Source organism: Rhinatrema bivittatum, chromosome 13 (assembly GCF_901001135.1).
Source record: "Rhinatrema bivittatum chromosome 13, aRhiBiv1.1, whole genome shotgun sequence".
NCBI lineage: Eukaryota > Metazoa > Chordata > Amphibia > Gymnophiona > Rhinatrematidae > Rhinatrema > Rhinatrema bivittatum.
The window spans coordinates 74,457,085-74,468,872 of NC_042627.1; the positions used below are offsets into that span (position 1 = coordinate 74,457,085).

Genomic DNA, 11,788 nt, shown 5'->3' on the forward strand with positions numbered 1-11,788 from the left:
AGTGGAGGAGCTGTTCTGAAATGGTGCACCCCTCCCTCAGGGGCGGATTCCCGATGACGACCGGCCCGGGGATTCGCCGCCCAGGCCGGCCCAGGAGATACCACGTGGTCTGCCAAGCACGGCTCTGTCACGGCTGCGCTCGGCAGACCGCGTGACTAGAGCGACCGGCCCACCGGGGGGATGCCCGATCCCCCCCGATAGGGCAATCCGCTCCTGCCCTCCCTCCACTACCTATACCTGATTCCTAGCTCAAAAAAGTGGCTAAAGAACTGGGTCCATATAGTAAGGATCCCAAAGGGTCATCACATATGTACAAAACAGCATATAGTCTGATAAAAAAAATAATCCATTCTCTTTGCCTTTTTTCCTTCCTCAACAGTCTCTGCCACTCCTCACTCATTCCCAGAGAGCATGGAAGGCAGCTCAGAGGATCCTTGCTGGCTCCAGTTCAGAAGCCCACCCTCAATGTGGCCACCAAAGTAGTGTCAGGCAACTTCCCCACCATGTCTCCCATATCTACCGTGACATGACCTGAGACACAGGGATAGTTCATAAAATCCATTTCATTTGCACATAATGGTAGGGAAAAAAATTAGATACTGACTTTTTCAGATGACATCATATAACCCTGTACTGACATCATACAACCCTGTATTGGCATTCCTGAACTCGTGTTCAAGTTAAAGACTGTCAATGCAGTCGTACCGGCAGCCTTAAGCAATATTTTCAATTTATTTTCATAATATAAAGTGAAGGGGAAAGAATAGCCCCCCCCCCCCCCCCCCCCCCCCCCATATGACATTTACCATCTTTCTAATTATGGATTTCCCAGCACCTGGGAATGAGAGATAGGTTAAAAAAAAAAAAAAAGTCTAATGACTTACAGACGTACAAGTTAAAACTGTGCTGAAGGATGATGCAGCCGAAATCAAAGCAGTAATATGTATGACCTTTCTCAAAATAAAAATTAGAAATTTTGTAGCAAAAAAAACCAAAAAACATCTGGAGCAAAAACATTGTTTAACATTCTCAAGGCTCATTATGTTGATGGTTCATTAAATGACATGAAGACCAGACGCATTTTGCCTGCTATAGCTTAGCATAATATATATTGATTGTGATCGTACACAATTAAAACCCTGTTCAGTCTTACCAAAGTTTTACCAAATGTTCCCATATCATGCTGAGTGAGTGGATAGCAGAGAAAACCCAGGAGTATCACATTGCAGGAAATAGCTGTTCTTTTTTCTTTTCTTTTTTTTTTTTTTTTTTACATTTTTTTTCTTTTCTGTAACTGAGCCCAAAACCAGCTCAACTTGGGAGTTTTTGAGCAGAGCAAACAAGACAAATTCTTTCTAAATTCTAATTGAAGAACAGTTGACTTAATTGGTGCCCATTTGTTGGACAATGGGAAAGGAGCATTGGCTGAATCTGATGACACCCTGGGGGGGATATAGCTTTGCAGCAGGCCAGAAAGCTTAGAGGGGCAGATTTGTTTCCTGAGAGAAACTGGGGGACTAAGGACTGGATTAACCCAGGAGCTGTCAAACTCTATTAGGAACAATCACCCTAGATAAACCAAGGATTAGAAGCAGGAAACTGATCTAACAAGAAGAGCACATATGGACTGGAGATGTAGAGTCTGCAGTAAGATGAAAACAGAGGATTTGCTTTATGGTTGCAATGTTGTTTTGGGAGCCCTATTAGACTGAGGTGCTAAATAATCACTGGCAGTCGAGATTTTCATATCACATCTCTCATTTTCCAGTTCAATGTGTTCAGTCGGTGACAAAGGTTACAAATGAGAACACTGTAATGCTCATGCATGGCAAAAGCCATGACTTTCAGTTTGCATCTGCCGAGATCATTGATCAAAAGAGAGTGTATGAGAGAGAGAGCATGTGTCTGTGAGTAAGAGGGAGTGTGTGTGTGTGTGTGTGTGAGAGCGAGAATGACAGCGAGAGCTTGTACATTTGTGAGTGATCATGCAGTTCATTATTTTTTAATAGCATGTATTTCATCTCTGTGTTCATAGCTATTGAACTGCTTTGCATAATTTTGCATCACAGTATTTCATTACCATGATTTTGTGCCTAAAGTCACCAAAAGATCATCAAGCTAATTTTAAAATCAGTGCACATGTGCCCATACACGCACATATCTGCGTGCAAGTGGAGATACGCTTGAATTTTAAATCATGCGCACACACTTGTGCGCGCATGATTTAAAATATGCCTACCTTGCGTAAGTATGCTCCTAATTTTGAAAGATTGGCTCAAGCAAACTACTCCGTGTATCTTCCATAGGACTTTGCTGTTTTGATGCATGTATGTAAGTGGATTTTGAAACATGCTTAGCGTGAGGGACATTCCCGGTTTTTCAAATTAGTCCACCAGCAGCTAATAAATGCTCAGCCCATGCTCCAATATCTTCAAAAGCTGAAGGGGCCAAGGGGCATTGACCTCTGCTTCACTCATCTCCTACCTTCAGAAAATTGTGGGGAAAAAAAATCCTGCAACCCCCAGAGGCATCCCCAAAACAAAGCTCGAGGAGGAGGAGGAGCGTCTTTTAACCCTGCAGGTGCAGCTGACAGGTACGGGCATTCAGTATTATGCATTCACTTCACCATAGGGTATAAAGGAGGTGAAGAGCCCAGCCCCCATTCAGCCGCCAATCCCCAGTCATTACTGAGGTCGACACGACGATCGGTCCTTACACGCCAGAGTGATATGAATAAATTAATGGTGAGTGGCGGCATCTGTCAGCTGTGCTGACGCCGGGTTTTCAGTGGAGTGGGAGGAGCTAAGATCCTTTCCTCCCCTTCCTGCTTCACTTTCGGGGACACTTTAGGGGGTTCGGGAGGGAGGGGGGGATTTTTGTCCACAATTTTTATAAGGTGGGGGATGTTGGGGGGTGGGACGGATATCAGCACCAGTCAGCCCCTCTCCAATTTTTTAAGATATTGTGGGCCGGGAGACGGGTATCCGTTGCTGCCTGGCATTAGATTTTTCATTTCAGTGTTCAGTGAGTCACAGAACTGCCCTGATAACCTTATCCAGATAACGTCTGCCAAATATTTAGCTAAAATAATCCCAGTTACTTCTCCGCTCACTGGATTACTGAATATTGACCTCCCTGTTGGAGGGGAAGAATTCCTCGGTAGCTGTGATTAAAAGCTCATGGCACTTTAGCTCCGGTTGGGACAGGTTCCAATGGAATAGGAAGTCCAAAAGCACAGGAGGAAGACAGCAGGTTAAGGGGAAAAAGAAAATCACATCTTCTGGCTTCCTTAACCCTGAACAACTTAATTGACGCCAGTAAGCCATGTATGCATATATTTATTGCCTTAAAACTGTAGTGATAGACTGGAGATTTGCCATCTAGGTGTACCGTGTACCTCCGGCTGCAGCTGGCACCTTTCGTACCATGAAAAAGCCCTTTTGTTCATCTTCCGTCCTCCCTGTCCCTGCAGCTTTATCTCTCCTGCCTCCATCTCTTACCCAGAGACCCCACTCAGCCCCGGGGGCTTGTCAGTTTTATGATTCACGTCTGCATTTTACCTAAGATCCCAGAAAGAAGGTCTTGGAGTAATTTAAAAGCAGGCATGACTGAAGGCACACAGCAAGGATGAAATCCCTTATTGACCAGTCCCTTTCTAACGTAATCTCATAATAAAAACCATGCTCCAGAGGTGAAGCTCAATAGATATCAAAGTGTTAAAGCGCGTTTTGCACTGTGTGCCAAAATGCATTAAGTGGAGCAGAACTGCACAATTGGTCTCACATATTCCGACTACTAAATGTAGCACTGCCTGCTGCAAGTGTGAAGTCACCAAGAGATGCGCTATTTTTCTTCCAGGCTTGGGATTCAGGTGTGTTTGCCGCTATCAATTAACTGGTGGATCGTCATCGGAAGACGAGGCTACTTCTCCTCCTGAAACACTCTGCTGCTGGTAGACGTTTTACACACAGCCAGGTTTCCATGGGTTTCTGTCTTCTATTTCTTTGCATTTTGCAAATACAATTCCCATTTCCACCACTGTCTGTGACCTTGAGAATGTCACTTAAACCCCCTCCCACCTACACAGGTGAAGCTAAAATCTTTTTACAGTCTGATTTATTTTACAAAGTACTCTATATATTATTATGTTTTAGAAGTTATATATTTTTCTTGTTAACTGGCAGGAAATCACAGTTTCATTAAGTACATAGAACATACACCAGATACAAGTATAGAAAAACAAATATAATAAGCTTCTCATTTATCCACCTTGCTTATGGCTAGCCTTTAGTTTTGTGGTTCAAATTCTGATATCTGATATTATGGGAACTGTTTGGAAACCAGTTATTATTATTATTTATTAATAGTTAATATCCTGCCTGTAAAGCAAGTTATCCATGCAACTTTACTGTAAACTTACATTATTATTTGATTTATATTCCACCTTTCAGACACTTCAAAGCAGATTACATTCAGGTACATGCATAATTAGACAACAGTAGACAAACAGATTGCAATTACACATAAAATAAACCAACAGTAACTATAAAACATAATTTGGTAGACAAGCTAGCTTACACTGACGGCATACAACTGCACCATAAGCTGACAGTCTTTAACAATTAGAAGCTTGATTAAAAAAACAGATGCCAATGAGTGGAGGAAGAGGGAAGGGATGAGAAGTGCAGAGGAGATAGGATACAGACCTTCAGATACCTGAAAAGTTTTAATGATGCACAAACTTCAAACCTTTTCAGTTAGAAAGAAATAAGCAGAACCAGGGGTCATGAAATGAAACTCCAGGGAGGACATCTTAGAACCAACGTCAGGAAATATTTCTTCACGGAGAAGGTGGTGGATGCCTGGAATGCCCTTCCAGAGGAGGTGGTGAAGATGAAAACAGTCAAGAATTCAAAAGGGCATGGGATAAACACTGAGGATCCCTAAAACTAGAGGATGGAAATGAAGAGCAGAGTGCATGGGGGTAACTTACTGGTGTGGTGGTTACTACCCTTAACCAATAAGTCTTCATACTGTTGATGCAACTCCATTATTGCTCTCTGCTTTAACAGCAGGGGGAAAAGACGAAAAGGGAAATTAGATTCAGACAACAATCAACAAGGACATTAAATTTTAAGGTCTAGGAGAGCAAGCATGGGGATAACTTGCTGGTGTGGCTATTACTACCCTTAACCAACATGCCTGATACTTTGGATGCAACTCCATCATTGTTCTCTGCTTCAGCAGCAGGGGGAAAAGCGAATTGGATTCAGGCAATAACCACTAGGGCCCCAACTTTAACAGTCTGTGATACTAATATGCAGACATAAGTGAAAAAGGAGAGGCCTGCTTCTAAGGCCAAGCCCATAAGCAAAGCACCATCTGGATTTTCTGGAAGGCTCATTACCCAGTAATAATGTTGCTAGCAATACAGAGTGGCAGGTATTACCCTTAAGAGAAACATGAGGTAATCTGCATGGCGCAACAGATATTACCATAAGAAGCTTGCTGGGCAGACTGGAATGGACCATTTGGTCCTTTTCTGCCATCATTATTATGTTGCTAGGTGATGGTGCCAGGGCTGGAGTGAGAGGAAAGAGAGGGTGCTGATGATGCCAGAGGGTGGGGGGGATGGGGGGAGAAGGAGATAAACAGCAATGAGGATGCTTGAGGGGAGAGAAGATGAGGATGATGCCAGGGGGTTAGAGGGAGGCAGAAGAGAATGTGATGGTGATGATGTTGGATGCGGATGGTGGTGGTGGTGGGGAGGTGTTCTTAGAAACCTGAGTATAAACGACTCCTAAACGCATTTTGATGATTTCATTCACATTTTCGTTTTCACAGGCTGAGCTGGGGCCTGATGCTGGGGCCTTGGTCGACACCTGAGTAAAGGCCCAGGCTCCCCAAAATGTTGCACTTACCTGAACTAACATCCCCACCCAGTCTGGAGTCAGGTCCCAAACCCTGCCATATATCAAAATGGCACCCTCCGCTGGGGAGGATGAGCCAGAGTTAATTAACTCCGGCCCATCCCAAGCAGACCCAGTCGTTTCAAATAAGAAGAATGAAGATGTCACAAAAGGACCTCCAAGACCTGGCATTGGTCCTGGACCTAGGCCTAGGCCCCAGTGTCAGGACTAGGCCTTGAAGCCTGGGCATAGATCGTGTTTGTGGTGAACCTACCATGGCCTCAATCTATTCAGGGCTAAGGTTTTGGCCTCAGCCTAGGCCTCCTCAGTGGATCCTCCCTGGACTGGGTAAGTGGGGCTGGGGAGGATCCTTGCCACAGCATTTTTGCATTTGGGAGGGATGGGTGGTAGGGATGGGTGGTAGGGATGGGTGGTAGGGATGGGTGGTAGGGATGGGTGGGCCTCGGGAGGCCCTGTTTCTTTTTTCATTGCAATTTTGTGGTTTAAAAAAAAAATGTTTATTTTGTTTTTTGAAAACTAAAGAATATGAAGTAAACATTAAATGAAATGAAATTCATGGGCAAAAGCAGCCTAATAACAAAATTTAAAAAAAATGAAATAAAATGTGTATTTTATTTATTTCAAGGGACTTCTTGCCCACATCCTCCAAAGTTTGGGGTGGGTTACAATTAAAATATTTATAATAAAATAATCACAATAAGACAAACAGAACTTGTAAAAACAAAACAAAGAAAAACAAGCTGTGATTCAGGGATGGGCCCGTAAAGAGCCTTCTAGTAGGTTGGCTGTCTGTTCATTTTGTGCCATCATCCTCTCCTCACAGGCATTTTCACCCCGTGCACCCCTAGTAATATCAAAAAGCCCATTTCCGCAAGGGAAACGCTATTTTACCCACAGAAATGGCTCTGAATATATTGCCTTCCCCTCAACCAGCCATCTCCTCCCTACCCTGTAGTCGGCCTTCTCTGAAACCTGGTTCGGATCACACTGGCTGCCCTGGCAATGACCTCAGTGGCCAGGGTCAAGGAGAGGACCTTATCTGAACACTTCACAGAGGATTCCTAATAGCAGAAATGGAAGAGTAAAACCGGATATCAAGAAGGGTTTGCAGTATTGCAATAGGGAAGGTGAATGGTCTTATCCAAACTCTTATTCTGTTTTTCTAGTTTTAAAAATACTCTAACTCACCTTCTGGCACCCAAAGCCCTTCTATGTGAAGGATACAGAGCACCCTGTTCGATGTGGATTCAGTTTCTATCAACTTATCTTCCGCTTAACTACTTTCAAAGGAATTATCTCCGCACAACCAGACCTAGAAAAAGAATACTTTTAAAAATTAAGATACAATTCAAAATCTCAGCTAGGGTTCTGCCAACAGTTTGCATATATATAGAGAGAGAGTCCCTTTTGTTAAGGAAAATTAATGACATTTGACCACTTTTTGGAGTTGGTTTTTTTTCCAAAGCTGTATAATATCCCATCAGGACAAAAACTGACAGGGCAGTGGGATGATCTGAAGGCAAAATGAATACTGTGATGATCCGTAAAGTGCTTTGTTTTGTTGAGTTTAAAACACATTGCAATTTCAGATAATTTAGAAGATTAATCTGCCAATGGAATAAGGTCTTGCAAACATTTTATGAAACAGCAAAATCTTCTTTGAAAAATATAATTTTGTTGAAAACAGAAAAGGCTCATATACAGTATGGGACAAAGATAACCTTCAGGCAAGATTCGTAGATACGCAAATCTTAGAACAAACGCTGCTGTTCTGTTCTTTTAAAATCTCAGTTTAGGGATTATATTTGCCTAAAATACAGTTGTAAAACTTGTTTAGAAATGCTTGCAACGTATCTTTTTACATTTTTTTGTGTTCAGGTTACCTCATTGTTAAACCATTCTAAAGCGTTGGCTCATTAGTCGAGGTTCTAATTAGAAAGGGCACCAGAATTCATAGATTATAAGGAAGAATTCATAGATAAGGAAGCTGAAGTCAGCCCCTGAAAATTCTTACTATTGAGTCCTAATCTTTGGGGCGGGGGAGGGGGGAAAAGCCCCTCTGCAATTCTCTGCGGCTTCAGATCACTTCAACTTTTCTGGACTGAGAGTAACACTGTGTGCCTCATGTTTTCCTAACAAATTACATTCGGACACTTTCAGACACTTTCATTATTTTAACTCAGGTAATAATTAGTCACTGTCAGAGCCGGGACATAAGGTTGTACAAATCAGAATAAATTTACCTTGCTGTAGCAGCAGTCACAAATGAAGCAATAAATTAGAAATAGCAAATTTGTTACAGACCCAAGAGATCACAAATCAGAATCTGTACCTGAAATCTAGTAAATGCCATGAGGCTGCCAAGATTTCTTTGAGTGCTTAATTTTTCCCTGATGAGTTTTAGTTTTAAGAATCAGTTGATGACAAGCTTCATAGATAATGCATGGTCCGTTCCCATAGATAATATAGTGGGATTAGAAAATCATTCGTTAACAAGAGAATGTTTCTTATGAAAGGCAATTTATTTTATTTAAGCTCTGTAGGACTCAACTGTTTTTCCTCATTCTATACCACAACTGCATGCAATTTACTGAGGACGGTTTTGCAGGACTTCTGTTTTAACGTTGTCTCCATTATAATGTATCATCTATTAAACAGAGAGTATTACATTATCTAGTCCGCCCGGTATTTTCTTCTCTTGCAATGCCATACACCACAGATAATTTTTTTTTCTTCATGTCTTTCCGACCACACGTACTATGTGCTTATTCCATGCCTTCTTGAATTCTGTTACTGTTTCGACCTTCACCACTTCCATTGGGAAGCCCAATTCCATGCTTCCATCACCCCTTATGTGAAGAAATGTTTAGGATATTACTCCTGAGCTTCATATCATGACCCCCATGTTTTTGAATTTCCTTTCCAATGAAAAATGATGATTTCATTATTTATACCTTTGACTTATTTTCCAATGTTTCTATATCCCTCCTCCTAAACTAGGGAAAAATGACTCTAGGGTTGCTAGTTGACTTCATTTTTGCCCGATCGGACAGATTAGTTCTTGATGTTATACTACTGCATGCCTATAGTCCATCTTTCATTAGGGAAATGGCCAGACTCAGCTTGACCAGCAGAAATGAGGTCAGTTGCCAACCCAGAGTTTCTTTTAAAATTACCCCTTGTATGGCTTTGATATACATTATATAACATCCTTGATAAGTTAGCTGGCAAATAAGAGTATAAATTGCATCAATCTTCAAAGCAAACTTACACACATAAATCTGCTCTGAAAATGATTTCATCAATTCTGTCCTTGCACAATTACACCTGCTAAAATCTATGCAAAATGTTTTCAGCAGACTTAGGGCCGGATTTTAAAAGGGTTACACGCATAAGGTACGCGCGTAACCCTTTTAAAAAACCCCTGCGCGCACCGAGCCTACTTTGCATAGGCTCGGCTGCGTATGCAAGCCCCGGGACACGCGTAAGTCCCGGGGCTTGCAAAAAGGGGCAGTCGGGGGCGTGGCCAGGGGGCGCGGTTTTGGATCAGAGGTATGTTCGGGGGCATGTGGGCGGTCCGGGGGTGTGGCCGAGTGCCCCGACACAGCGGCCTGTGTCGGGGCCTGCCGCGTAAGTTACTACTGCCCAGAGGCAGTAGTAACTTTTCAGATAAAGGTGTGGGGGGGGTCTAGATAGGGCCGGGGGGGGGGTGGGTTAGGTAGGGGAAGGGAGGGGAAGGTGCGGGGGGGTGGTGGAAGGAAAGTTCCCTCCGAGGCCGCTCTGATTTCGGAGCGGCCTCAGAGGGAACGGGCAGCGCATGCAGGGCTCGGCGCGTGCAAGTTGCAAAAATGTGCATCCCCTTCCGAGCGCCGACCCCGGATTTTATAAGATACGCGCGGCTACGCGCGTATCTTATAAAATCCAGCGTACTTTTGTTCGCGCCTGCGCTGTGTTTTAAAATGTACCCCTTAATGTGCATACTTTTTAAAATTCAAAAGTATGCATGTACGTGCAAATCCTCCCCCCCATCCCCAGCTATACCCCCAGGAATACCTTTGTGCCTTTGCTCAGTCCTGGTAATTTACACGTGACCAGGCAGGGCCAGTGCAAGAATATTTGGCACCATAGTCGAACCTTCAGTCATGCACCCTCCTCCTTCTAACTTACGTGTAGCACAGTGCTCCCTCCCACTGACTGCAGTGGCTCCAGAGCAGTTCTCCCTTTTTTGGTGATGCTAGTTCTGCCACTGCACCCCCAAACTTTGCCACTCTAAGCAACTGCCTAGTTTACTTAATGGAAACAATGGCCCTGTGAACAAGACACAAGTGTGCCTGTTTTCCATATATCAGGCAGGCAATTTTGGAAAAGCCCATTTCTATGAATGCACACTTGTTTTATCTGCAAAAATGCTTTTGAAAAAAAATTACCCTCATATTGTCCAGAAATATAGAAGCAGAGTTGCATGTTTTTCCAGTTGGGAAAACATTATTTGAAAAATGTTTGCTTGGAGACTAAAACCCTCATGGGCGAATTTTTAATCCCTCGCGCACTTAAAATCCAAGGGCTACACGCACATTTTAGAAGGGGCCCGGCTACGTGCATAACTCCTGTTACACGCAGAAGTGCCCGGCCATAGAAAATGGGTGGTCCAGTGTGGGGAGGGGCGGGGCTGGAGGCGCCAGTACAGCGGCCATTTTCCGCTGTGCCGGTGCGCGCAACTTGCTACCGTTCCTATTGAGGAGCAAAAGGTAAAACAAAGAAATCAGAGGTAGACAGGATAAGGATGGGGCAGGGAGGAGAGGGGAAGGGGAAGGGAGGTTGGGTTAGGGGGTAGGGAATTGCGGAAGGCCACGATGCGTCACCGCGCAAATATTGCATAATTGTACCCACCCTTGCGCGCGCAGATTACAAAATCCGGCATGCGTGTGTGTGAGGCCCACTAATTTTGTAACATGCGCGCACCGGCACGCACATGCCATCAGAGGCATCAAAGAGTTGGCAGCTTATTAGTAATTCATTTATTTGCTTTATATTCCGCCTTTCAGACACTTCAAAGCAGATTACATTCAGGTGCTGTAGGTACTGAGCTGATGTGTCATTGTTTCTTTAGGCAACCTCATTGCTTTGATTTTGGGTCCCTCCCGACGCAGCGCAAAACACGGTCCGTGTCGGGGGACCGTGTGGCTCTTTCACGAAGTTTGGAAACATCTGGAAAATTACAAATAAAAGAAATTCTAAGTCTGAAAACATATGGATGCCTGGGATTTTCCAAAATTTGTATGTGCACACTTTTAAAAGTCTTAAGGGTACTATGCAAACATTTTACTGAAAGAGTATTAAAACGTTCCCTCAGTAGCAAGCGTGGCTGTGGTAGTAACGTGGATATTAAACGCAAAAGCTTGTTTTTATGTTTTTGATTTAATTGTAAATTTTATGAGTGTACCCTGCTTCGTAGAAGTGAGATACAAATAATTTAAAAAGAAGTGAAAGAATGCCACAGCCATATTAGCCATGCCACAAAATCCCACATACTGATGGGGACAGGAGAGAGGAAGCCTCCTTCTTGCCCCATTCCCAGCATCTTAAAAAATGTTGCCACGTGGGCTCTCATGCAATTTTGACTCGTGTGTGTGCCCAGGGAAAAGGGGCACACGACCTCAGCCAGTACCATTTTTAAGATGCTGGGTCAAAAAGCAAACACTGAACCCTGTGCAGGCTCCAGCCTTTGGAAAGCTGCCCCCTGTGAGCAGAGGAACTCATGCATATCGTCTGGATATGTCATTTTCTGAGCGTATCAGTCACCCAATTTCCTTAAAGACCATTTTTTGTGAGTAAAGTACTACTTCACCCTCAGAAGT

The 11,788-nt window shown here is 43.5% G+C and overlaps 1 long non-coding RNA gene across 1 annotated transcript in view; it reads left to right on the forward strand.

The window, feature by feature from the left end:
- The window catches only part of LOC115075403, a 563,078-nt gene extending 551,963 nt beyond the window's left edge, over positions 1-11,115 (forward strand). Inside the window, exons 7-8 of the long non-coding RNA XR_003852487.1 lie at positions 3,859-4,087; positions 11,041-11,115. This is a non-coding gene — a long non-coding RNA (uncharacterized LOC115075403). The remainder of the gene's footprint in view (positions 1-3,858; positions 4,088-11,040) is intronic.
- The last annotated feature ends 673 nt before the right edge of the window (positions 11,116-11,788 follow it).